At 44.0% G+C, this 27426-nt stretch overlaps 1 protein-coding gene and 1 long non-coding RNA gene across 2 annotated transcripts in view; both read right to left on the bottom strand.

Annotated features, from left to right (window-relative positions):
• The window catches only part of LOC138739939 (uncharacterized), a 109412-nt gene extending 108514 nt beyond the window's left edge, over positions 1-898 (bottom strand). Inside the window, exon 1 of the long non-coding RNA XR_011342585.1 lies at positions 649-898. This is a non-coding gene — a long non-coding RNA (uncharacterized lncRNA). The remainder of the gene's footprint in view (positions 1-648) is intronic.
• LOC138739179 (uncharacterized) overlaps positions 1-27426 on the bottom strand; it is a 448454-nt gene that overhangs the window by 179756 nt on the left and 241272 nt on the right. The gene's annotated exons all lie outside the window — the stretch shown is intronic.

Genomic DNA, 27426 nt, shown 5'->3' with positions numbered 1-27426 from the left:
TATGTACAGTCCAATATGAGCCCATCAGTCCCTGTTGTTGTTATGCTGACCTATAGAAACCTTTATAAGGAAAAGTCCTAGCAATAAATAGCAATAGCAGACAATTTTTTAAACAGGGTGGGAAAGTTTGTAACACTATCATATACAATTTAAACAGCAAGGGAAAGTTGGTAGCCCTATCACATACAAATTATAAATACCGTGGGGGAAAGCAATGGCAGACCTATACTCCCAGAACTCCATGCGGCAGAGAAAGGGCTGTATGCCCGACTGCATGCATGGAGCATTGTGGGGTAGTATAATCGATCACGTACACATCAGCGTACAAGTGAGCACAGATTAATCTATATATAATTACTCCAGGTTCATTCAGTCACAAAGAAATTTAGTAGCATGGATAATACTGGGGAAATAATACCTGCATGAAACTCAACCAACTGCAGACGCTGTACTCGTGGTTAAAAAAAACACAGAAATGCTGGAGGAACTCAACTGGTCTTTTCAGAATCGGTAGGAGACAAAGATATATTGCTGATGTTTCAGCCCTGATTCCTTCTTCAAAGAAAAATCAGAAAAGGCAGAAGCAGTTTACTAAAGTTTTTACACATAAAGCATGTAATTTTATGCCTAGTGAATTGTCATACGTACCTTCTAGAGTGGCTGTTCATGCAGAATGACCTGTGTACGGATATCACCGCGTGTTTAGACAAAGTACAGTAGGTGCAGTACTAACATAGGCTGAACTTGAGTTGACGTATGTGCGACACATGGCATCACTGCATCTATGTTGTCAATGACCTCATTCCCCTGTGTCTGAAGAAGCTCCGAGACAGACCAGCAAAATGGCTCGAGATCAAAAGGTCCTGTTATCATCACTCCAATGGTTCAACATCGTAGTTGACTGGTGCAGGTAAGTAAATGTCAACTCGGTTCACATTTAAATCTCCCATGTTGCAATATTGCTACCTTAAAGCGTCATTGTGCGTCATCATGTACTTTGTAAAAGCATAAGATACTGGAGAGACACTACAGGTCAAATTGTATCCTTATGTAGCAAAGACAAAGATACATAACCAATATTTCAGACTTGATGCCTTCATCAAATGCCAGGAAATATCTGAACTAAAGAGTAGGGGGTGGGGGGGGGGGGAGGTGTGGCAAAGGCAGGAAATAATGGATGGAGAAAGGAGGGAGGAGAGAGCAGCAATGAGGTGGAGGAGGGGGGTGGTGGGGCTGTGAAGGTGAAATAATTGGAAGGATAGGAAAGGGGAGGGGAAAGGAAAGGGAAGTTGGTTTAATGGAAAGCTGTTCGGCTCCGATTCATGGGTCCTCTACCGGCATCACCTATGGCTGGAGGGATTTTGCTGCATGGCATTCTGGGAATTCAGGCCCACCATTGCTTTTTTTCCCCACAGTCTTTATAAATTGTGTGCTATAGCGCTACCAATTTTCTCATGCTGTTTAAAAATTGTCCACTATTGCTATTTATTGCTATTTATTTTCCCTCTCTTTCTTGCCTCCACTGCAACTTTCCCATGGCAAAATTTATACCTTCATTTTAATATTTTCTTCCTTCCTGTTCCTGCACTCACGCTAAACTTGGTTCATTTCAGTTCCACATTTGCCTGATTGCAACGCCAGCATCTGCAGACGCTAGAGATTGTACTTGCCGTCAATCCCTGACAGGAGATGACGTTATCTGACCCCAGCATTGAGCTGATTTTGCTTTCACACTAGACACTTTAAAGGCCGATTGGCAGTTATTTCCTGGGATCACTTGCAAGTCTGAAAGGAGCTAATGTCTACGCCATGTTGCCTGATTGAAAATTAGATGTTGTTTCTCCAATCTATGGGTGGTCAGGATGGGACAGACCATGGACAGACGTCTGAGCACAGGTGTGTGACTCAGAATTGAAATGGTTGGCCATTGGCAGGTTGCTGTTGTTGTGAACGGAGAGGAGGTGCCGAGTGAAGCAATCTACCAATCTACGACTGGTCTTTCTGATGTAGAGAAGACTGCAAAGGATGCATTGGATGCAGTAACTAAGTCCTCTGAATGTAGAAGTCCTCTGGATGTACAAGTGAAGCACTGCTTCATGAGAAAGGCCTGTTTGGGGCCCCAGACTGTGATGAGGGAGGAGGTGTAGCCACAAGTGTTGTACCTCCTGTAGGCACAGGAGAAAGTGCCAGGCATGCAATTGGTAGGGAGGGATGCGTGTACGAAGAATCATGGAGGGAACAATCCCTTTGGAAGGCTGAGAGGGGAGGAGAGGGAAAAATGTGTCTGGTGGTGGGATCCTGTACTAAGTGCAGGAAATTTCAGCAGATAATGTGTTGGATGCAGAGGCTGGTGGGGTGGTAAGTGAGGATGAGGGATCCTATGTTTGTTGCATGTGGGTGGAGGGGGCCAAGGGAGATGAACAGGAAATGGAGGGGATGCAGGTGAGGGCTGAATTGATTGTGGTGGAGGGGAAGTCACATTTGTGGAAGAAAGCAGACATTTCAGAAGCTCTGAAATATCTGTTCCCTCCTCTTGGGAACAGATGTGGCAGAAGTGGAGAAATTACGAGAAGGATGTGGAACCCTTCAAGGGGGCAGGGTGAAAGGTAGTGCAGTCAAGGTAGTGGTGGGAATTGGAGGGTGTGTAATATATGTCAGTGGAAAGCTTGTCTCCCAAAATGGAGACAGAAAGATCCAGGAAGGTAAGAGTGTTATCGGAGGTGGACCAGGTGAGTGTGAGATTGGTGTGGAAGTTTGACACAAAGTGGATGAAGCTGACAAGCTCATCTTTGGTGCATGAAGCAATATAGTCATCTATATACTGGAGGAAGAGTTGGGGGGGGGAGGGGTCTTGCCTGTGTAGGTTTGCAGCATGGATTTCTTCACAAAGCCTACATACAGGCAGACGTAGCTGGGACCCATATGGGTACCAATGTCCACACTTTGGATTTGGAAAATCCACTCATCCAAGTTATTGAGGGTGAAGACAAGTTCTTCCAGGTGTAGAAGGGTGGTAATATAGGGTGACTGGTCGGGTCTTTGGATTAGGAAGAAGCAAAGTGCTTTCAGACCTTCTGTGTGAGAGATAGAGAAATAAAGGGATTGGATATCCATTGTGAAGGTGAGATGGTCCAATTCTGGGAATCTGAAGGAGATGGAGGTAATGTGAGGTGTCAAGGATGTAGGTGGAGAGGGATTGAGCCAGGGAAGAAAAGATAGAGTCCAAGTGGGATGAAATGATTTTGGTGGGGCAGGAGCAAGCAGAAACTATGTGTCCACCTGGATAGTTGAGTTTGTGTATCTTTGGTACGAGGTAGAAACGGGCAGTGCGGGGGTGGGAGAGAATGACGTTGGTACCCATGAAGGGGAGGTGACCAGAGGTGATGAGGTTGGAGATGGTTTTGGAGACAGTGGCTTGACGTGCAGTGGTGGGGTGTTGTGGGAGGAGTCTTAGAGCTGTCAACGGGCCTCGGCAAAATAGGTGTCAGTGCACCAAACCCCAACTGCACCACCTTTGTTGGTGGGTTTGATGATAAAGTTTGGATTGTTGTGGAGAAAGCGGAGGGCAGAGTATTTAGAGGTGAGGTTGGAATATGAGAGTGGGGTGGTAAAGTTGAGATGGTTGATATCTTGGCAGCTGTTGGAAATAAAAAAAAAGGTCCAGAGTGGGCAGCTGGCCAGGATGGGGTGTCCAGAAGGAAAAAGAAGGCTTGAACTAGAAGAAAGGGTCCTGGGTGGGGGTTGTGAGTTGTGGTCATGGAAGTGGACCCAGAGGCGAAAGTGGTGAAAGAAGAGTTTGGCATCATGGTGTGTGCCGAACTCATCGCGGTATGGGTGGAGGGGGACAAAGATAAGGCCTCTGCTGATGACTGAGTTCTCCACCTCAGAGAGGGGAAGGTCAGAGGGGATAGTAAAAACCAAGCAGGGGTCAGAGTAGCGGTTGTGTTGTGGAGAATGTTGGCGGAGGGCGAAGAGGAGCATTGAGGAGGGCCAAGAGTGGAGGTGTGTTATGTCTCTGAGTTACTTGGAAGGCTTCTTAAATAACGTAGGGATGCAAGATTCAAATAACAAAAGAGACTTTACTTACTGATACCTTCTACTATCTTGAGAAACTGTTTACACACATGTACACACACACACACACACACACACACACACACACACACACACACACACACACACACACACACACACACCTTTATACATATACGTATGCACTACAGTTACTTCAGTGAGAAGGGTGTTTTCTTATATGGTTATAAAATAGTTCAGATGGAGGTTGGGAAGGTGGGAGGGGCAGAACAGGAGGGGAAGGGGGTAGGGGAGGTTAGAGGGGGCAGGGGAAGGAGGGAGGTAGGGGAGGTCAGGAGGGAAGTGGTGCAAGGGGTAGAGGAGGTTTGGGGTGAAGTAGGGCATTGAGTGAGGTCAGAAGGGGGAGAGGAGGGTAAGGATAGTCAGAGAGAGGGGGAAAGAGATGAGGTCTGAGGGTTGGAGGGTAGGGAAGATGATGATGGCAGGGAGGCAGATGAGGGGGTGGAGTGTGAAGGGGTGTAGGAGGATAGGGAAGAACTAGTGAGGGGGATGAGTGAGTGGGACACATTAGTAAGGTCAGGACACTGGTATCACTCTGTGTCAGAAGCCATGTGGCCAAAAAGAGGCCTAATTGCTGTCATTTCTCATTCAGACAGGCACTTCATTTTTAATCTTCTTTTTCTCTGAGGGAGTCAAAAATTCTTCATATTTGGTCTGTATGAACTGTCCCCCATTCGACCTTATTTTGGTCCTGATTGGGGCCACTGTCACAGGATAGTGGTGTTTCGTTATCCTGATCAAGGTTCAAGGTTCAAATTTCCTTTTATTGCCTTGAAATAATACATCAAAAATGAAACCTACGTGATATACTTTCATTTTTGTCTCTAACAAGAGGAAAAAGAGAAGCAAAAGAGCATCCCTTCAGAGTGTTCAGTGCTCCCACAGTCTCAACAACCTCAGATACTCCTGTTTGATTCATTGGCAGTCTGATTCACAGATCCAAATATCTGACAAAATCAGAAAGCCTTCAGACCTGAGGCCTTTCAGGAGCCCTCCTTGCCCCAGCACCCATTCTCGAATTCTGGCTGTGATACCTGGTTCCCATGAGCCAGTCTCCAGCAGCCTGCAGTGAGTCCCCGACCTTAAGTCACCTGTGTGGGTGCCTCAGCAGCTGAGCCCTTCACTACTCCACTGATATGGTCACAGTCCTGTAGGGCTCTGCTTCTCCTTCCCAACGAGGTGTTTTATCTCCATTTCTGGTTTTCTGCTTCCCCAGATTATGCAACCCTTACGGCCACTGCCCAGCACAGGCACTGCCATCTTGTACGCAGGATTTTACTTATAAATCCTGTTCACTCCTTTAACATGCCATTTAAAACCTGTACGGAGCTGCCTGCATCAGGACCGGTGGTTGAACCCCTTAGAACTGGGTCTGCACCAGTGGCAATTCTACTGTTACCATAGCCCTAGCGACTGTACATGGCTCCTCAGCTAAACTTCCTGAATCAATGTCATCTTTGTTTGCTGGCAGAACAGTAGATGACACAGCTGCCTCTGTTCACTCACACGGGTCCAGACGTTCCTCAACCTGTATTCAGTTTATTGCTGTCAACTTTACCAACTCATGTTGGTTCTTCGCCTTTGCTGCAAATACAATTATTCCCTTTCATATTTGGCTATTTCCTACCATTTCCACCAAGTCATTTGCTCAGCGAGGGGTACATCTGTGTTGTATCCTTTCTCTGTCATCTTTTTAATTAACTTTTGTTATGATCCACTATTGCTTCTATTTTTGATCCTCTGGGTCCAAAATATCGGCACTTTGCTTGCTGGTAGGTACCTTGCGTACCTTGCCGATAGTTGCAGTCTATTTTTTTAAAATGTATAGATACAGCATAGAAACAGGCCTTCCGGCCCACAAGCCTGCACCACCCAATTACACCCATGTGACCAATTAACTTGACCCATTACGCCAATGCTTCTTAACCTTTTACTTTCCACTCACATACCACCTTAAGAAACTCCTTACAAACCACAGAGCACCAATGGCATGCTATGGTTAATAAAGGATTACTTAGGACAGTATGTGAATGTAAAAAAGGTAGAGAACCACTGCCTCACATCTTTGAAACATAGGAGGAATCTGGAGCACCCGGAGGCAACCCATGCAGACAAGGTAAGAATGTACAAACTCCTTACAGGTTCAAACGTGGGTGGCTGGCACAGTAATAATGCTGTGCTAATTATCTATGTTAACAGTGCCACCACATTTAATTTTCCCTTTCCTGCACCAGCTATCCTTGCATTTATTTCTCTATGTGTAATGCAACCTATTGCACTCAGAGACAAGTGAGGAGTACACACATGTTTTTAATGGCTTAGAATCAATGGCTGGTAGACACAATAGTCCTCAGGTGAATCTGAGGTAAGGCAAAAAAAAACAGGGTTTATATTGGGGTAGGTGAGGGTGGAACCAGCCATCTGAACAATACACAGGCAATGAATTCCAGTTCACTTCATTATGATGGTACCTTGATGTCTAAACTTTATACACCAGCACCATGACACAAAATCTCCCACACCTGAATTACTAATCAATATCACCATCCATTCTTTTTCCTCCAATTTGCTCTTTTGGCACTTTCACTTAAAGCCACGTGACAATAATATGGGATTTTTTCCCCCTCTACTTTAGGTGGAAAAGAAAATTAAATTATCACCCACATGGGAGTCACATTGCTGATGACCATCCTGTACAGAGGCCTAATCACAACATCGGTGGTTGGAAGGCTTTTGTGTGATTACCCACACTCAAGGTCTGGCTTTTACGTGGTGTCTAAATACCCTCTTAGTTATTGTTTAGATCAAGAATACACACTGAAAAACATTCATACAGTGGTGGTGAAGTTCACAAACAGGCTCTTCTGGTCCAGTTACAACATACATTAGGCATTTACAAACTGGGGCTACTCAGGACCCATGTATCCTACCAACAGGCAACTGGGCAATTTAAGGGCACTCCTGCCCCTTTGGCGACACAGTGAGTGATGTGTCACGCACTCACCGCCTCACTGGAGGTCCCGCAGGGAATCCCCTGTTCCTTGTGTAAGCCTCCAAAAGGTAAGTGACTGGGGTGGGTGTGGAATTGGGGCAGGGGTGGAGGAGGGGTGCACTGTTGGGGTCAGGGAAAACACGGGGTTGGAACGCCATCGGGCCTGGGGAAGGAACGCAGAGTCGGGGCAGGGGAAGAATGCTGGGGGGTGGGGGGGAAGTTGTAAGGCCAGCGAAAAACTCTGTCATGCCGGTGGGGAGGGGAGCAGAGTTGGGGCAAGAGCAATGGCAGTTCTTCTTACCAATAATCCCCCACACTGATGGAACCGCTCTGGCATTCAAGCAGCATGGTGGATTATGGGGAAGGAAAACGGCCATTGCATGCAAGCACTCGTATCATTTTGTATCCGGGCAGCCATAGATTGCTTACAAATTGACTCCACAGGGCGTGCACATGGGTAGACAATCCACCTCTGAAATGGTTTGCCTACCCTTGTAGTTTTTGTTTAAATTTTAACAACAAATTGGCCTGTACATGGTAGATGACCTGCCAAATTGCCAGATTAAGCTCGTGTGACAATCCATTTTGTAACCCCTTCTTGAGAATCTGCTCGTAAAGACTTGATCATGCTCCAACAATCTAAAAATCTTCCTGAAAGTTATAGTATGAGCCTCACTAGAGTTTTGATGTTCATTTGCTGCTGTTACAACTTTATACTCTCTTGTTTTTCCTCATTAGTTATTGATTTATTCTGGACTTATCTCATCATTAATTTTGCATATGTTTTTGTTCTGCAGAAAAAAAAATTCAATTGTCTGTAAATATCAAAGAATTTATGGACATTATCACTTTTCATCCCTATTACAATGCTACCCCTTCCAAATGTGACTTTAAAATTACATTTCACTGAATTGCCCTATATCATATGCTTTTCCATTATGTGTTGCCCTATGTTGATATACATTTTCATAGTTTCCTTATGATTTCTGGAGATTCTTTCTTCAGTAGTTAATTGTAGCCAAGGGTGCTTTGAGAAAAAGACATATGCTATCCTGTCTAAAAATTTCAGAAAGCTACATTTAGCAATAAAGTAATATAAATCCTATGACATGGGTGGTCTTTTCAATACCTTGGGTCCTGTACCACTGGACTTAGGGCCCAAGAAATTATAGTTAACAATTAGAGTTCCTTACATGCAAAAGTAATTAGTCTCATATCCTTCCCAGTCTTTTGGATGTAAAATGTTGGTTTTGCTGATTATAAAAATAACCAATTAACTTTATCCAGGTAATCATCAAACTCAACCAAGGGCATAATTAAAACTAATCACAAGAGCCCCCAGGATAGTGTGCAACATATTGAAATAATATATGTTAAAACTACTTTAGTGTGCCAAATAATTTGGAAATGGTAGTTTGTAGTAAAAGGGATATTCCAATTGAACAAAGCTTTCTCATATCTGAAATTCTGTTTATTCTACTAATGTTACTGAATTTTTGGGCCATATCTTTATATATTATCAGAGTATTTATTGTTCATGTGAAACATACACAATGCAAGTCCATTGCAGAACAGAACTGCATTGACCCTGATAATTCCTCAGGGTACCTTGAACCTGTTAATTGTTAATTGGTGTGCTTGGTAACAGTATTGACAAGTTAGGGGGAGAGGAGAGTAGGGAAGAGATTGCTTTAGAAATAGAACAGGTCAGGATATTAATCAAAAAGACCTAGAAGCTGAAGGATTAAACAAGAGAGGGAACTTTTAGAGTGGGTTCTACAGGACCAATGATGGCACCAGGTGTAAGGGCAAACAGTTTTAATGCTTGCATTTAAGATGATTTATACATACATCAATCTGAACATGATATAAACATGTTATTTAAAGCCGTACTAGTGATACAGGGCATGGTCAGGTCAGGACTATACGAAAGGAAATCTACATTTTGTTCTTCAAGGGAAATGGAAGAACAAAGTAAGTACACAACATCATGAGAGAATGGATGTATTTTTTTAATATCTTTAAAGATATGGAATGCTTCATGAGTTTGCGTGTGTGTCATCCTTGTGGAGGGGCCATGTTAATCTTCTTTAGTATATGTGGCGCTGAAGTGAGCACAGACATATTGTTAATTGAAGAAAAAATATACTTTTTAGATTTTTAAAAAATCTCTGTTTAACTTTGTCATTGCTACATAGCCATTCAGATATAAGGGTGGTTTCCACTTGCATAATAAATACTGTTCAATCATTTTAACATATGGGGCAATGCTGCTGTTTCAATTACGTCTGCCCAATTTCTTCTGTGATCTCCAGGTTACCTGTTTTGGATTCAGTGGGTGAGTTTGACAGCACTTGGAAGAATGATACTTATCACATGGTGATTTTTAATGCTGCGATAACAGATTATTTTATGGGAGTTCAAATGGGTACATGTCAGATGAAGTTGCTTGTTTGACTGTGGTTATTGTATTTCACAACAGCTGCATCCATAGGCTCTAACAATGTCATTCTAAATTTCATTCAGATTGTCCCTGCTGCCACCAGGTTCCTGAATAATCAATGAACCAAAGACACTTTTCGTGTACTATTATATTAATTTGTTTTTATTGTATTATCGTAAAATGGTTCATAAGGTGAATGTTTGCTCTATGACGCTGCCACAAAACCCATATTTTATGGACTTGTTCATGACAATAAATTCAGATTCTGATATGTTTCTTTGTGTGTTTAATACTGTTTTTTTTTCTTGGTTATGACATAATTTTGCGTATGTCTCTCCGTTTAGAAGCCAGATAAGAAGAATGTGACTTTTGAAGACAATGGATGATTATACCAATTTTGTATGATTCCATTTGGAGTCATAAATGGGGAAGCTTCTGTCCAGCAAGCTATGGACAAGTTAATTAGAGAAGAAAAACTGCAAAGAGCCTTGCCTTACTTTGATAATATCACTGTTGCTGGACATACACAAGAGGGACATGATCATAATGTACAGAAATACCTGAAGACCATCAGTCATAGGCACCCAACACTTAATGATTCAAAGAAAGTGCAGCCTGTGAATTTTATTAATGTCCTTTGATACTGTGTGGTGAATGGTATAAATAATCCAGATCCTGAGAGGCTTCACCAATGATGAACTATCAATTACGACAAAGACTAAAAGTTATTGAGAAACTGGTAGACTTTTATTGACAACAGACTGGAGGCACCTCCATGCTGGTTGACTGACCTGGATTGAGGAGGGGGCTGTGGCTCAGACCCCTTTATTCAGGGGTCAGTGGGAGGAGGCTCAGGCACAATCAGCAAGAGGAGTGTCATAACACAGACAAACATATATATAACCATATAACAATTTACAGTATGGAAACAGGCCATATCGGCCCTTCTAGTCCACACCGATTTATGTGAAACTCCACTAGTTCCACCTATCCATTCCCCTGCCCATAACCCTCCAACCCCATCACATCCATGTACTTATCTTTTCTTTGGCTTGGCTTCGCGGACGAAGATTTATGGAGGGGGTAAAAAGTCCACGTCAGCTGCAGGCTCGTATCTAACCTCCTCTTAAATGACAGAATTGACCCTGCCGCAACTACCTCTTCTGGAAGATCATTCCACTCAGCCACCACTTATATTATTCCTAAAGTTTTGCCCACTAACCCTCAACTTATGTCCCCTTGTTCCAATCTCCCCTACCCTCAGGGGAAGGAGACTATTCACATCTACTCTATCTATTCCTTTCATAATTTTAAGAACCTCTATAAAATCCCCTCTCAACCTTCTATGCTCCAATGAATAAAGTCCCAGTCTGCTTCAATCTTTCTCCGTATTGAAGATACTGCAATCCAGGCAACATTTTTTGTAAACCTTCTTTGCATCCTCTAAACCTTATTTATATCCTTCCCATAATCTGAAGACCAGAACTGCACACAATTCTCCAAACTTGTCCTCACAATGTCTTAAACAGTCTCAACATCACCTCCCAGCTCTTATATTCTATTCTATGCTATGCTATGTGGTTTACCACATTCATCCCTTGTTTTAGAAAGAGTCCGACAGGGTGAAGTAAGTTAAAAGTTCTTACAAATTAAATATTTCATGTGGTCTTGTCTGCCACTGTGACTGTTGTAGTGCCGGCTGCTGCGTAGTTGTTGAATCCTGTATGGACTGGAACACCTGTATGTTGTCATTAGTGTCGGCTTAGTGGATGCATGGTGACAGATCTGATGTGTTATCCACTGGGGGAGGGGTTACATGCCTTAGCCCTGGTGGGTAACAGTAGGTGAAGGGGGTGTGTGGTAGTTGGCAATGGTCTTGGTGATTCCTGAGGGCGCCTGGTCCTGAATGGAGACCGTGTCCTCGCACCCATCAGGGTATGCCATATTGGCATTTTGGGGGTTGCATGGAGGAGATGGACCCTTTTGACCAGTGGCTCCTCACATGCTCCTGGAGTAGGGCCGGCCCTGGGGATGTCAACCAGGATAGCAGCGTAGTTCCATCTTAGGGAAGGAAAACATACTTTTGTGTGGAGTGGCATTGGTGGCAGTGCATAGGAGTGACCTGATTGAGTGAAGTACATCAGGGAGGACATCTTGTGCCAGTAGAAGGCCTCTAAATCTCAAGGCTAGGAGGATGGCCTTCCAGATAGTAGTGTTCTCCCTTTCCACCTGCCTGTTCCCTCGGGGGCTGTAAATGGTGGTCCTGCTCGTGGCAATGCCTCTAGTCAGCAGGTACTGACTCAGCTCATCACTCATAAAAGAGGACCTACGGTTGCCATTGATATAGCAGGGGTATCTGAACAAGGTGAAAAGATTGAGCAGGACCCTGATGACTGCGGAAGAGGTCATGTCCAGGCAGGAGATGCCAAACAGGAAATGTGAATACTCATCACTGATGTTGCAGAAGTACACATTATGGTCAAAGGAGGGGAAGGACCTTTGACATCAATACTCAAGCAATCAAAGGGGCAGGTAGCCTTTATCAGATGTGCTCTGTCTGGTCGATAGAAGTGTGGTCTGCACTCCGCACAGTCCTGGCAATTTCTGGTCATGGTCCTTATGCCCTTGATGGAATAGGTTAGGTTGCTGTTTTTGATAAAGTGGAAGAACCTACTTACCCTGGGGTGGCACAGGTCATTGTGGAGGACCTATAGCCAGTCTATTTGTGTGCTGGCTCATGTTCCATGGGATAGGGCATCTGGAGGATCATTGAGTTTCTTGGGCTGGAACAAGGTATCGAAATTGATGCCTTGATGCAGCTGAAGGCCACATGAGGATTGGGCCTTGTCCTCATAATTGGGGACCCACTGGGCACAGTAGGAGAAGAAACCCAGTCTCCTTTTCAGAGTATTGAGGCTGTGGGGAAGGGGGAGTTCCAAAAGAGGGTGCATGTGGCAGGATCAGGGTCAATGACTCCATTCTCTATAACACAGTCAAGGATAGCAAGATGGGTTGTGTGAAACAAAGACTTACCCTTATTGTATGTAAGGTTAAGGAGTTTGGCTGTCTGGAGAAATTTTTGGAGATTGGCGTCATGATCCTGCATGTTATGGCTGCAAATGGTGACATTGTCCAGATACGGGAATGTTAATTGCAATTCGTACTGGTCTACCATGAAGTCCAACACCATATTGATAGTACCAAAGGGAACTATCAATGGTAGAGGTGACCATCTCCCTCAAAGGTGGTATATTGATGATCCTCTGGGCAGATAAAGAGCTGATGGTTTTCCAACTTTAAATCAATAGTTGAGAATATCCAATATTGAGTGATTTGATTGAGCATGTCAGAAACGTGGGGAATAGGCTATGCATCCAACTGTGTATATGTATTAATGGTCTGACTGTATTCAATGACCATTCTGTATTTCTCCCCATTTTTTACTACCATCACTTGGGCTCTCCAGAGGCTGGTACTAGCTTCAATGATCCCTTTATTCATTAGCCACTGGCCCTCTGATGTAATAATGGCCCTGTCCCTGGCACTGTATTGCCTACTTTTGGCGGCAATGGGTTTACAGCCCGGGATGAGGTTAGCAAACTGTGGTGGAGGGTTGATCTTGAAGGTTGAAAGGCCAGAGGTCATGTGTTGTGGGTAATCTGTGGGTTGTTGGCTGGAAACAGTGGGAAGAGAGGCCAGGAGGTTTCTACAGGTGAAGCAAAGTGGGTGGTTTAAAAACTGCTGGTTACAGACAGTGAGGCATCACAAGGAGTTTAAAGTCTTGGTAGTCTGTGCCGCACACACTCAGAATCATTGCACAGTAGCCATGAACATCTGCCATTTGGGACTTTGAGGCCAAAGAGACTTTGTGGTTTTATGGCCTTACTGTGAAGGTGTCAGAGTGGATGAACTCTCTGTGCTCCCACTATCGAACAGGCAGCTCATCTCTTGACCATTTACGTTGATGTTCATCATCGATCTGGTGAGTTGGTGAGGGCTCCGTTGATCCAGCGTGATGGAAGCCAGTGTTGAGTCACTATCAGGCTCCGTAGATGTGGTGGAGTGTTTGGGCATTTGGTTCCAAGATGGTAGCATACAAGATGGTAGCCCCCATGGCCTGCACACGGTGCTGCTGGGTTAAGAAGATGGCGGCTCCCATGGCCCGCAAGCAGTGATGCAGGGTTTAGAGGGAAACTCAGATTTAAACACATTGCTTAATGCCCTTTCTTTCCACAGCTAGAGCAAACTGTGTCTTTCACTGCACAACATTTTCTAGAGTGTTTGTGCAGGCAACAGAAGTAGGACTTTGGATGCTCACAGAGAATCACGGCCATGGTCCGGTCAATGGCGTGATGTGGTGGTGGCAGTGTTCCTCAAGCTTGTGCCCTCTCACATTCCAAGATGGTGGTGCCCATGGTAACCACAAAGTGGCCACATTGTCAGCTGAGTAGGCATCCATATTTTGGAGTGCCATCTTTAGTATGTCTGCTCATTCAACAGCTCTCTGTAAGTTGAGGTCACCCTACTCCAACAGTCTCTCCTGGATATAGCTGGATCTAATGTCCAAAACATAAGCATTTCTGATCAAGTCCTCCATGTTCACTGTGGCCCTCATAGCATTGCAGCCACAAGCCCGTCCAAGAGCTTGCAGAACTTAAAGGTACTCGGTGCTCGATTCCTCAGGTTGCTGTTTTCGGATAGCCAAGAGATGCCTAGTATAGATCTTGTTTACTTCCACCCGGATTTTCAGCATTTTCATTGCCTCTGGATAAACTTGGCAGCCATGATTATTGAATATACCAGGGGCCCCACCCTGGTATTCAGTACTTGCAGTCTGTAAGTCTCTGATCGAATAATAGTAAAGGAGGTCTGCAGGAATTCTTCAAAGCAACACAGCCAGAGTTCAAAGCTGTTGGATGTGTCAGGTGATTGTGGGTCAAGATCCATCTTTTTGGCTTCAGGATCTGCTCCATTATCAAAACTGTTGTCAATAAAATTGATGCACCATCTATTCCTTCAAAGACTGATAGGCTTTTATTGACAACAGACTGGAGGCATGTCCATGCTGGTTGACTGTCCTGGAGCTGTGGCACAGTCAACTTTATTCAGGGATTTGTGGGAGGAGCCTCAGGCACAGTCAGCAAGGAGCCAAACATATATTCAATGGTTTACCATAGCCCCGCTACAAGGGCTCCCTCCACCTGAAAATTTGCCATCCTTAAAAAGGGCACCCGAGATGTTTGCTTATTATTTTAAATGGATTCATGGATTTTCTAACAAGATTCAACTGATGGTAAATGCAGAAAAGTTTCCAATGGAGGAAAAGGCCCTGAGTGCTTTTAACATATAAAGAGAGAATTGGAGGAGGCCACCCTGCACTCAGTAGTTGAAAACTTACCCTTTGAGGTTGAGTGTGATGTATCTGAGGTGGCTATTTCTGCTGTCCTTAACCAAGGAGGACAGCTTATTGCATTGATGTTAAAGATGATACAAGGAACTGAATTGCACTACCACAGTGTAGAGAAAGAAGCAAATGCCATCATTGGGGCAGTCCACAAAGGAAGCCACTACCTGGCATGGCACCACTTTAGTTTGGTGAGTGATCAGAAGTCAATGGCCTTTATGTTTGACAATAAAATGTGTACAAAGATTTTTTTTTAATGCAAAGTTTCAAGAATGGAGGCTGGAACTTGCAGCATTTAGTTACTCAATTACCCTGACATATTTAGTAGGGTGTACACTTGTTCACCCTTTACTCCTTCCACACTTACTGACATTCACAGTAGACTTTGTCACCCAGGAATAACTCAGCTGCTGTATTTTGTTACAACAAAGAATCTCCCCTTTTCTACAGAGATGTCAAGAACACTTATGCCTTATTCAGGGTCTATGCTGAAATCAAGCCTCAGTTCTACCACCCCGTAGGAGGGGCTCTTATCAAAGCAACAAAACCTATGGAACAGCTTAGTATTGGTTTCAAGAGGCCTTGCCTATAGCTTCACATAACCCATATCTACTTTCAGTAGTTGATGAATACTTGCATTTCCCCTTTGCCTTTCTGTGTCCCAATATGCATACTATAACAGTGATCAGATGCCTGGATGTGCTATTCAGCCAATGCAGAATACCAAATTACATACACTTTTGTGTCCAAGGATCTGAAAGCAACTCTCCCAGAAGAAGGTTGCCACAAGTCATACGACCCCATAACCCCATACCACCCAATCGGCAATGGACTGAGAGGTTCAACGGCATCAGATGGAAGGCAGTGCTCACAACACTGGGCAATTATTGAAGCCCAGCTAACTCACCTTGATAGCTGTATGATTGTCATCGGTGACTTCAATCACATCAACTTGAAAAGTCTTGTGAAAGTTCCAACAACATGTTTGCAACCAGGGGAGAGAATATTTTAGATATGGACTACACAAATATCCCTGGATCTTCCCCACCCCATCTTTGATAATCAAACAATATATCCATCCTGCCAATACTTCTTACTAATAAAACAAGTCAAACCAGTTCACAGGGAAATCAGGACCTGGTTAAAGAAAACACTGCAGGACTGCTTCAAAACCATGTACTGGAGTGGATTCAGGGAACCGGCCACCATCAATGACCTACTCACATTGATAAGTGTCCAAGCACTATGACTAGTTATACAGGCAAGTGTATTGACGATGTCACAGTGTTCAAATGCTCCACAGCCCGGGCAAATCAGAATCCATGGCTAGAGGCAGAAGTTTATACATTCGTCAGACCTCATGATGCTGCTTTCAGGTTGGGAGACAGTATGAAGATCAGCAAGGGCTGAACTCTCCTATGCAATCAAGAAGCCAAAGCAAGGGTATATATCGAGAATCCACAAGCCGCATGCAGCAGGGTTTTCAAACAATGAATGGTTATATGCCAACCTTGCAGGTTAGCAAAAATAATTGCTGTCAGGATGAATACCTTCTATGCACAGTCAATGAGGAAAAAAAAGGTAACACAGTTAGCAAAGTGGTTTGCATGACACTGTTTCAGCATTAATGATCAGGACTGAGGTTTGAATCCCGCACTGTCTGTAAGGAGTTTGTACATTCTCCCCATGTCTGTCTGTGTTTTCCCCGGGGGCTTCATTTTGGTCCCACCTTTCAAAATGCACTGGAGATTATTGGCTAGTTGGGCGAACCCCGCTATACGCTACTTCAATCAACTCAAAATTCAGTTACTGCGATTTGGAAAACTGTGACCATTTCCTGTTCCACTTGAAGTAAGTATTCAGTTCCCACAAGATCTTTCTGGAAAACTCAAATTACTAGTAGATTGTGTGAACATCCCTAAATAATATATGCGCAAATGACAGTCAGAATCAGTGTGTGCCCCCCATTAAATACAGATAAAAGAAAATGTGGGAAAGAATCTGACAGTGATATTAAAAGAAATAGAAAAGCAACTATTTTAGAAGAAAAAACTTGAAGTTATTAAATGACATGAAGACGGTGCCAGCATTGTGAAAATTGGACACGAGCGGGGCTACAATGAGTCAAGGGTAAACACAATTTTAAGTAAGAAGAATGAATATAAAGAACAAGGTAAAGTTGCATCAGTTTCTATAAGCGCAAATTACTCGAAACAGAAATCCATTAATGACTGAAATGGAACGGCCACTTCATCTTTGGATTGAAGATTGTAACCAAAAGTGAATACCACTTTGTACAAAACACGTTCAAACCAAAGCTTTAAACATCTTTTCAATGTTTAAAGCAAATAAATATCAAGGGGATATAGAAACATTTGCTGCAAGTTTAGTTTGGTTTAACCATTTTAAGCACCAAATAGGATTACACAACAAAGAATTACCAGGGAAGCTACTCATGCTGATAAAAATTCTGCTGCCAAAATTTCCAGAAATTTTTCAAAAATTTGGTGAAGAAGGCAATTATAATGATATGAAAATATTTAATGTTGATGAAACGGGCCTATTCTGGAAAAGAATGGCAACAAAAAACTTTTTTAGTTAAAGATGAAGTATCAGGGTACAAAGCTTCGAAAGATTGACACCCTTTAATTAGGAGACAATGCAGAAGGGGACTTAAAACTTAAGCCTATGCTAGTGTACCATGCTTTAAATGGGACTAACAGTCAAACTCTACCAGTTATTTGGCATGCTAATAAAAAAGCATGGACAGTGAAAGAACTTTTTGCCTAACGGTGCAAGAATAATAACCTTCGTTTGAAAACACTCTTGCTGTGAGATAATGCTCCAGGACATCCTACTTCATTGGGAAATTTGAATGAAAATGTAAAAGTTGTGTTTCTACCATTGGATGCAACATCATTATTGCAACCAATGGACCAAGGAACTCTTGCATCATTCAAAGCATATTATCTTCAAAAGACTTTTCCACAAGCACTTCAAGCAACATCAAAAAGAAATGGAATTTCGTGTACAGAATTTTGGAAGAAATACAATATTAAGCAGGCCTTTGAAAACATTAAACTTTCATGGTAAGAGGTTACTTCCAGTGATATGCGAGCAGTTTGGAAATATATTTTGCCCCATTGTGCAATGATTTTCTTGGCTTCCGTTCCATGAACAAAATAATTGGAGAGATAACTGCTATTGGAAGAAGCATAGGTTTTGAGGTGGATGCAGAAAATGCGCGAAAATAGCTTGATTCTCATGTAGAAGAATTTAGTGAAAATGATCTTCAACTCAATGAGTAACGTGCATTTGAAGAAGCTGAAGACAAAGAGAATGAAACAACCAGAAATATAGCTAAAGAAATCACGATAAAATCCTTCTTCAATTTGAACTTGTTTTTTAATTTTAATTTTTTATTTTTCACACTATGAACCATATTGACCAAAATACACATAAACCTTTCCCTCTTGAATATACACAGAGTCATTTTCTCCCCTTTTTACCCTCTCCCTCCTTCCCAGCCCCCTCCCCACACACCCAACGTTCAGCATATATGATACATTAAACCCATTAAACAATGTCATCACACAATGAAAATAAACAAGAAAATTATGTCATTACTTTTACATACTGGGTCAGTTCATTTTGTCTTCTTCTCCTTCTGTCATTTTAGGTGGTGGAGATCTGCGGTAGGACTTCTCTGTTGTGTTCCATGTATGGTTCCCAAATTTGTTTGAATACTGTGATGTAATTTCTTAAATTATATGTTATTTGTTCCAATTGAATACATTTATTAATTTCTATGTACCATTGCTATATTCTCAGGCTATCTTCTGATTTCCAGGTTGATATAATACATTTTTTTGCTACAGCTCAGGCTATCATAATAAATCTTTTTTGTGCTCCATTAATTTGAACTTGTTGAAGATGCCAAGGATTTTTATCTAAATGGACAGAAGCATGGAAGTCCTCAGCAATTTAGACAAGGTGATCATTAATTATGGGAAATTGTACAATGAGAAGTCAACTTTGGACAAATATTTTTTCTAACAAATAGTTTAGTTAGATGTAATTATGAAATAAATGAAAAATATCAGAATTATTTTTATTAACCTTAACAGTTTTGGAATTATATGCAGCTAAAAGTTCTTTTTAAAACACATTTTTTGCGTCTTGATGGATGATCTGAAAGGATAGGGATTCTTTGTAATTATTCCTATTGATTCAATTAATCACTTAATGTGAATTTATCTTACACGAGTAAAAATTGGGACTAATTAATTGCATAATGAGGTGTTTGCCTGTAATTGGGTGGCAGGAGCTCATAGGCCAAAATGGCCTGTTACCAAACTCTATGTCTAAATTTAAAATTTTAATTTTAATTTAAAGCCTCACCTCCCTCTGAAGAACTGCTACCTTGCATAGCCGAGCTGAGGTCAGGAGAATGCTAGTAAAACCTTGACTGATAAATGGCTCAAGCCAGAAATGTCAGTTATGTACTTTTATATTTGGTATATAAAGGACACTGTTTGTCTTGCTGATGGTTTTCCAGCTTTGTGGTTTGGTGGAGGAAGATCCTATCCAGGGTGAATCCACAATTCACACAAAGTAGTAGGACCAGAGCACATACCTGGTCAGCACTCTTCCTCTTAGCTGTGTGTGTGGGCGCATGCACAAATGTTTTGCAACCAGTGCACAAAGGAAATTAATGTGTATTCAAAACTGGAAAAAAGCACAGTACAACTCCTATTATTCAAAATCCTCATTTATCCAAATTTTTTGGACTCAAAAGTGACATCTGTTTGCCTCCAAAAAAATTTGGATAAATGAGGATATCAAAAACAAACAAAAATCCTTATTTATCCAAATTTTTTTTTGGAGCCGAACTGACTTCGCAGGTTGAAAAAAAATCACTCGACATGAAATTAGAACGACGATTGTCTTTGTTTCAGGAACTCCCTTCCCTCTCTTTCCATTTCTTTTTTACCTTCCCTATTGACTTTTCTCTCCAACTCTCCCTTTCAAACTGTGTGCTACTATCTCCCAGCTGCAAATGGTCAGAAGAATCCCTGGTCCTGGCGTCTTCAAGTCAAATGGCAGGAGTGGGACCTCAGGCTCCCAGGCAGCAGTGGGACCTCGGTGGGGAGGTGTCAGTGATTGTTGGTGGTGTTTGGGAGGGGGAGTATCTGCAGGCAAAGACTGGATCTGTGACGGCCTCCAACGTCAAGAACAAGGACACAAAGCCAGAACAGCCTCTGCTGAATGAGCTCACGGGGAGACAGGAGCCTGCTGACTCGCCAATGAGTGCTCCACCAGCCTGGGAAGCTTCTCCGGGGATCGGAGGCAGTGATGGGTAAGTGTCGGGGATTAGTGGCAGCCAGCATGTTTTTTTTTTGGTGAGAATAAAATGTCATTTTAATGCTTAAAAATCCTTCCTTTGGTGTTTGTTGTTGTTTAAACATTGATACAAGTGATTGGCTGTTGCTACTTAGCTGTATTTTTATTTAAATGACCAGTTCTCCGAAAAATACAGTCATCCAAAATATATCTGGTCCCGACTTCTTTGGATAATCGGAGTTGTACTGTAGTTCAAAGTATGGAATAAAATCATAACTAAATTTATTATTTTGTAGAATACAAATTAATTAATTTGTATTATATTAAAACATGCTAGTGCAGTTTTTTTAGCCAAAATGATCTTGAAGCAATTTCAAGTTTATATTTGCATAAGCATTCAGTGCACACATAGTTTAGTGACAGGAAAAAAAAAAATGTACAACATAAGATTTTTGCACACTCTACTAAAAATTAGAGGATCATTGCTGGTCAGGTGCTGAAGATCTGTGAGGCCTAACTGACAGAGGTTGCAATGGATGGTTACAACATCTTGCTGTAGTAGTCCACTATCCCCACAAGGTTTCAAGGTAGCCACCATTATCCTGGTCCCCAAAAAAAGTGATGGAAAATGGACTAAATCGCTACTGCCCAGTGGTACTGACATCTATGATCATGAAATGCTTTGATTAGCTGGTGATGGAACGCATCAAAGCACACCTTCTAGTGACATTGGAGCTGTTCCAGTTTGGCTTCAATTCACAGATGATCCAATAGCCTTGACCCTTCACTTTGTCCCAATCTACCTGGAGAATGATGCCTCACACACCAGGTTGTTGTTCATTGACCTCAGCTCAGCGTTCAACATGATCATACCTCAGCGGCTGGTTGATAAATTGTCCTTGCTTGGACTCAAAACCCCTCTGAATCTGGATTCTAGACATTGATGGAAAGACCGCAGTCCATCCAGGTTGGCAACAAAACCTCAAACCTCTTCATGCTGAGAAGTGGCGTACCTCAGGACTTTGTGCTCAGTCCACTGCTATCCATGGTGCTGACTCATAACTGCATTGCCAGTTGCAGTTCAAATAGAATCATCAAATATAACAGTAGTTTGCCTCATCACCAACAATGAGTCACATTGCAGAGAGGAGGTTGAAAGGCTCCTGAACAACAACCTGAATCTTAACATGAACAAGGCAAAGTCAAGTCAAGTATCAAAGCAACTATATTGTTATCTAACTGTATAAGTTCAACCTGACAAAACAGCGTTCTCCAGTCCTCAGTGCAAAACATGCAGACAAATAATCAGACATAACACACAAACAGATAAACAATAAATACGTAGGACAAGTATTCATCTACACAAATAGATAAATACATTTTGTTTTGTACATATGAGAGTCTTGGATGGTTAGAGTGAACAGTTCCTTTGGGTGTTCAGCAGTCTCACTGCCCGTGGGGAGATGATGTTCCTCAGCCTGGTGGTGCTGGCTTCATTTCTCCTGTATCTCATCCTCGATAGGAGCCGCTGTAAGAGGCTGTGTGCATCTTTGCGCACCCTTTTCAGACAATGATCCTGTTAGATCACGTTGATGGGGGGAAGTGTGGTTCCTGTGATCCTCTCCCCCACTTTTATTGTCCTGTGGATTGACTGCTGATCCATTTCTCTTCAGCACTGTACCACACTGGGATCTTTTAAACTGCAGCACCTGGGTAGCCCTCCTGGGAACCAGGTGTGATTATTGGGGCAAAGGTGCTGGAATTGCCAATCCAACGATTTAAGAGGGAATCCCACCCCCCCCCCCCCCAATGATGCAGTAAGTGACGCGAACTCATGGGAACTATCACTAAGTCTCCCCTGCTATCCTCCACCCCCACCGGCCATCAGTCGCCACCCCCATCAGTTGTCTCCCCTGTTAGTCACCACCCACCATCAATCACCACTCCTACAGTCAGTCACCTTCCCCCATCAGTCGCCACCCCCACCATCAATCGACACCCCCCCCCAACAACATCCTGCTGCCTCAAACGTTGAGTCGTCACTGTGGACCGTAGTGGCATTTGTAGCAGCAGCAGTTTGCATCCCCTCCCTCTCTCCCCCTGCGGCAGCAACCCTTCTTCCCCCCATAACTATTACCCCTCTAACCCCCATGGCAGTGACCCTTCTCCCTCACATGGCAGTGGCCCCTCTTCCCCCTGCGGCAACAACCCATTTTACCCCAGTGGCAGCAATCCCTCTCCCCCCCCCCCCGCAGCAGTGACCTCTCTTCCCCCTGTAGCAATGACCCCCCTTCCTCCCATGGCAGCAACCCCTCTTCCCCCCCCTCCACGGCAGCAACCCCCTTCCCCTCATGGCTACAACCCCTCTCCCCCCAGTGGCAGCAACACCTCTTCCCTCCGCAGCAACAACCTCTCTCCCCCCCATGCCAGCGACCCCTCTCCCCCCCCCCGTGGGAGCAACCCCTCTTCCCACCGCAGCAACAACCTCTCTCCCCCCCCATGCCAGCGACCCCTCTTCCCCCCATGGCAGCAACCCCTCTCCCCCCCCGTGGGAGCAACCCCTCTTCCCCCTGTAGCTATGACCCCCTACCCCCCACAGCAGGGACCCCTCTTCCCTCCACGGCAGTGACCCCTCCTCCCCTGTGGCAGTAACCCCTCTTCCCCCTGTGGCAGCAACCCCTCTTCTCCCCATGGCAACAACCTCTCTTACCCCCATGGCAGCAACCCCTCTTCCCCCACCCCCCGTGGCAACAACCTCTCTCCCCTGTGGCATCTACCCCTCTTCCCCCCATGGCAGAAACCCCTCTTCCCCCGTGGCAGCGACCTCTCTTCCCCCCATAGCTATGACCCCCCTACCCACCACGGTAGTGACCCCTCTTCCCTCTGTGGCAGCGACCCTTCTCCTCCCCACGGCAGTGACGTCTTTCCCCCATCTGTGGCAGCGACCTCTCTCCCCCACGTCAGTGACCCCTCTTAACACCATGGCAGCGACCCCTATTCCCCACACAGCAGCGACCTCTACATGGCAGCGACCTCTGTCCCCCCACAGCAGCGACCCCTCTCCTCTCCACGACAGTGACCCCTCATCCCCCCCTCAGCAGTGACCCTTCCTCTCCCCACAGTAGCAACTTCTCTCCCCCTCCACCCAGCAGCAGCGACCTTTCTTCCCCCACAGCAGTGACATCTCTCCCTCTGTGGCAGCAACCTCTCTCCTGCCAATCATGGCTCCCCTCTCCCCCTTCCAACCCCCCATGGCAGCAACCTCACTTCCCCCCACCCGATTGTGGCTCCCCTTTCTATCCCCCCCCACCACCAATGGCAGGGACCTCTCCCCCCCCCCCCCACACTCTGGGACCGGCTGCAGCAATATCTCTTCCCCCCAATGGCGGAAGCCACTTCAGCCAGAAGTTTCCCTGTGACACCAGCGCAAAAGCACTTATATCACAGGAGTAACCAGGTCGGCCATTTTCCTGTTCAAGTCGCTGGTTGTCACAGCCTAGATAAGTTTAACTGGGTTCCCTGACTACATCTGAGATAGGTCAATGACCCAGTTAGATTAGTACCATGCTGACTGGGTTGGACCTTTCTAACTGTCATGTGGCAGCTTGAAATAGCTTACTGTGATGCAGCTGGCCAGTACGCTCTGGCTATACCTCCGATAGGAGCTTGACATAGTGGCTGGTTGCCTTGCCTGCTTTAGTCTTCCCAGGAAGTGCTGAGTCTTCCTGACAAGTGAGGAGATGTTAATGTCACAATAGGTCACTAGTTAAGTGAACTCCAAGGAACTTGGTGCTCTCCACTCTGTCTACTACAAAGTTGTGGATTTGTAGTGAAGGGTGGTCAATCCTGGTCTCCTGAAGTCCATGATCATCTCCTTCATCTTGTCTATGTTGAGCCTCAGGTTGTTACTCTTGCACCATTTCACAGGATTTTCTCCCTCTTCTCTGCAGTGTGACTCATTGTGGCTGATGAGGCCCAACTGCTGTTGTGTCATCTACTAACTTGATGACACTTTAGGAGCTGGATCTGGCTAATCAATCATGGGTTAATAGCATGAACAGAAGCAGGCTGAGCACATAGCCCTGAGGTGTGCCAGTGCTCAGAGTAACCATACTCGACGTTCAGTTGCCGACCAGACTGGCTGTGGTCTTTCTGTTAGGAAACCCAGTATCCAGTTACAGAGATCATATTATACACTGAGCTGGTTAATGAACAGCAGCCTGGCATGTGAGGCATCCTTTTCATGGCGGACCAGGATGGAGTTAGTGACAAGGCTATAGCATTGTCTGTGGAATGGTTTGTTATATAGGTGAGTTGAAATGGACCCAACATCCCTGGGAGGTGTGCACTGATACTTTTCATCACCAGACACTCGAAGCATTTCATAATGGTGGTGGTCAGTGTTGCAGGGTGGTAGTCATTGAGGCCTGTTATTTTCGACCTCTTGGGCACCAAGATGATGGTGGCTGTCTTGAACCATGCAGGAATGATGGACTGCTTCAGTGAAGACCTCCAGGAATTTTTCTGTCCAGTCCTTCACTACCCGACTATGTATGTTGACTGGTCCCATCATCTTGTGTGGGTTCACCTTCCATAGGGTTCTCCTCACCTCGGCCGCAGATAGGCAGGGGGCTCATTCATCAAAGGAACATGAGCTTTCTTTGGCATCATCCTGTTCTTTTCATCTAAGTGTGAATAGGAGGTGTTCAGTCTGTCTGGAATTAAGACATCATTGTACCTTACTTTAAGGATGATCCATAAAGTCTAGATCCCTTGCCACATGTACTTCATGTCGCCAGTGTCACACAGCTGTCTGCGGATCTGGGGGTACCCATGTTTTCGGCTTCTGCACTGCATGGGAGAGTTCAGCCTTGACTGATCTTAGTGCCATCCTACACCCTGTACTGAAGGCAGCATGACAAATTCTGAGAATTCTGTATCCAACCATGGGTTCCGAAGTTGTGGTTGTGAAGCATTTGATCTCAGTGACATCCTCAATGCACTTGCTGATATAACTAGTCACTTAGCTCGTGTACTCCTTGATGTTTACATGCAGGTGGCTACCTCCCTGATACAGCTCCAGTCCTTAGTCTCAAATCAGTTTTGTGGCGCTGCTATGGCCCCCAACCCCCACTGCCAAGTTGTGGTTAGCAATTTGGAGATGTGATTCGAGTAGCCAATTGGTAATGCTGTACAGCCTTTTATGTACCAGGGACATTGTTATATATCAAATCCAGGGTATTCTCTCCACCGGTGGCAAAGTTCACAACTTGTTGCACCCATTATAAGACTGTTTTCAGGTAGGTGTGATTGAAGTCACCAGCAAACAATCATTGCACCATCAGGATGGTAAGTCTGGGCTTTTCAAATGGCACTGTAAAGCTCCTTCATGACTTCACACTCATGAGCCAAAATGAGATGATTTTGGACTTCAGGAGGATTAAGGTAAACCATTCTCCACTACATATCATCAGTTCTGGAATGGAGAGCACAAAGTTCCTTCATTTCCATGTAGGGGATGATCAATCCTGGACTCAACGCCCCCTCATTAGTCATGTAGATGCAGGAGTACCTACACTTCCTATGGGGGAGGGCAAGGCTACCAGCCTTCATCTTAATGATCATTTGCAGGTGCATAATTGAGTGTCCTATCTGGCTGCTTCATTGTGTGTTTTTGTGGGCACTCTGGACTGGAGAGACATTGTTTCATCCAGTTGTATATGAACAATCAGATAATAACAAACTTGAACTTGAACTGAGAATTTTCCAGTCCAGACAAGAGCAATTAAAAACAATGAACCACCAGAATGTGTCTGAGAAAATCGTTTTGTGTGACTTGCTTTCACTCCAGTTCTATGGGCTCTGTGTTGGGCAATAAACCCAATATGGCCCTGTAGACTTCCTCAGATGGAGCAGGTAGTGCATGGTGAGGTCAATAGATTTGTAATATTCACTAAGAAGTGGTGAGTGATAAGGATTCTGCTGATGGCATTTCCCTGATATGTCTCCATTCTTGGTCAGGATGAGAGCATCTCTGAGGGGTCCTTTGCAATATCCATTTTTTTTGTTTTTTTTTCAGATACTTTTCCATTATTTTTCATTTGAAATAGATTCTTTGCAACTTTTGGTTGGCCTGTGGTGATGGTAAAACTCAACCTACTGTGTGATGAGATGAAATCAGTTTGTGAATTCAAGCACAAATTCCTGATTGAACAGTTCTTTGTAGTTCTGACCATCGCTCTGTCCTTAATACAATTGCTCCATTCATGGTGCACATTGGAGTGGGCCCTTTTGAGTTTGTATTGGTTGTCCTGCAGATATGATAAATGAAACCACTACATGTATGTCAACTATTGCTCTCTTCCAGCCACCACCTGCTCTTTAGGCCTTCTGTGTTCTGATGAGATGCTGTGTTTCCTCTGAGGATTATAACCCAAGAACTTGTTGTGTTTCTGGTTAATTAGCTCTTAGATCTCCTGGTCATTGCTATCAAACCAGTCCTGGTGGGTGAAAAGTGTCATCATAGATATGTCCTGTGGTGGATTTCTGGGCACTCCAATTGCTGTGGACTTCCTATGGCTCCAATTTATTTGAGTCTGTCCCTGACATAGTGCTTGTGGAACTATATTTGTTGAGTCCTTGAAACTTTGAACCTTTGAGATTCCTGCAACTCATTTTGGTTGTTTCTCAGATTAAGGCTGATGAAGTTAATGGGTAATGGCTTGTTCAACCATAAACTGTATCAGTCATGGCAGAAGATATTCTGGTAATCATCCTTGATTGGATGATGGCAAGAACTTGTGTTTCTGGTTAATTAGCTCTTAGATCTCCTGGTCATTGCTATCAAACCAGTCCTGGTGAAAAGTGTCATCACAGATATGTCCTGTGGTGGATTTCTGGGCACTCCAATTGCTGTGGACTTCCTATGGCTCCAATTTATTTGAGTCTGCCCCTGACATAGTGCTTGTAGAACTATATTTGTTGAATTCTTGAAACTTTGAACCTTTGAGATTCCTGCAACTCATGGCAGAAGATATTCTGGTAATCATCCCTGATTGGATGATGGCACAAACTAACACATGTCAGATGTCCATTCCTGGATCAGGAGAGTCACATATAGGACTCGTATTCAAAATAAGATGCTTGCTCTTA

Source organism: Narcine bancroftii, chromosome 7 (assembly GCF_036971445.1).
Source record: "Narcine bancroftii isolate sNarBan1 chromosome 7, sNarBan1.hap1, whole genome shotgun sequence".
NCBI lineage: Eukaryota > Metazoa > Chordata > Chondrichthyes > Torpediniformes > Narcinidae > Narcine > Narcine bancroftii.
Note: the sequence above shows the minus strand (reverse complement) of the source record. Positions and strands in the feature narration are given on the sequence as shown.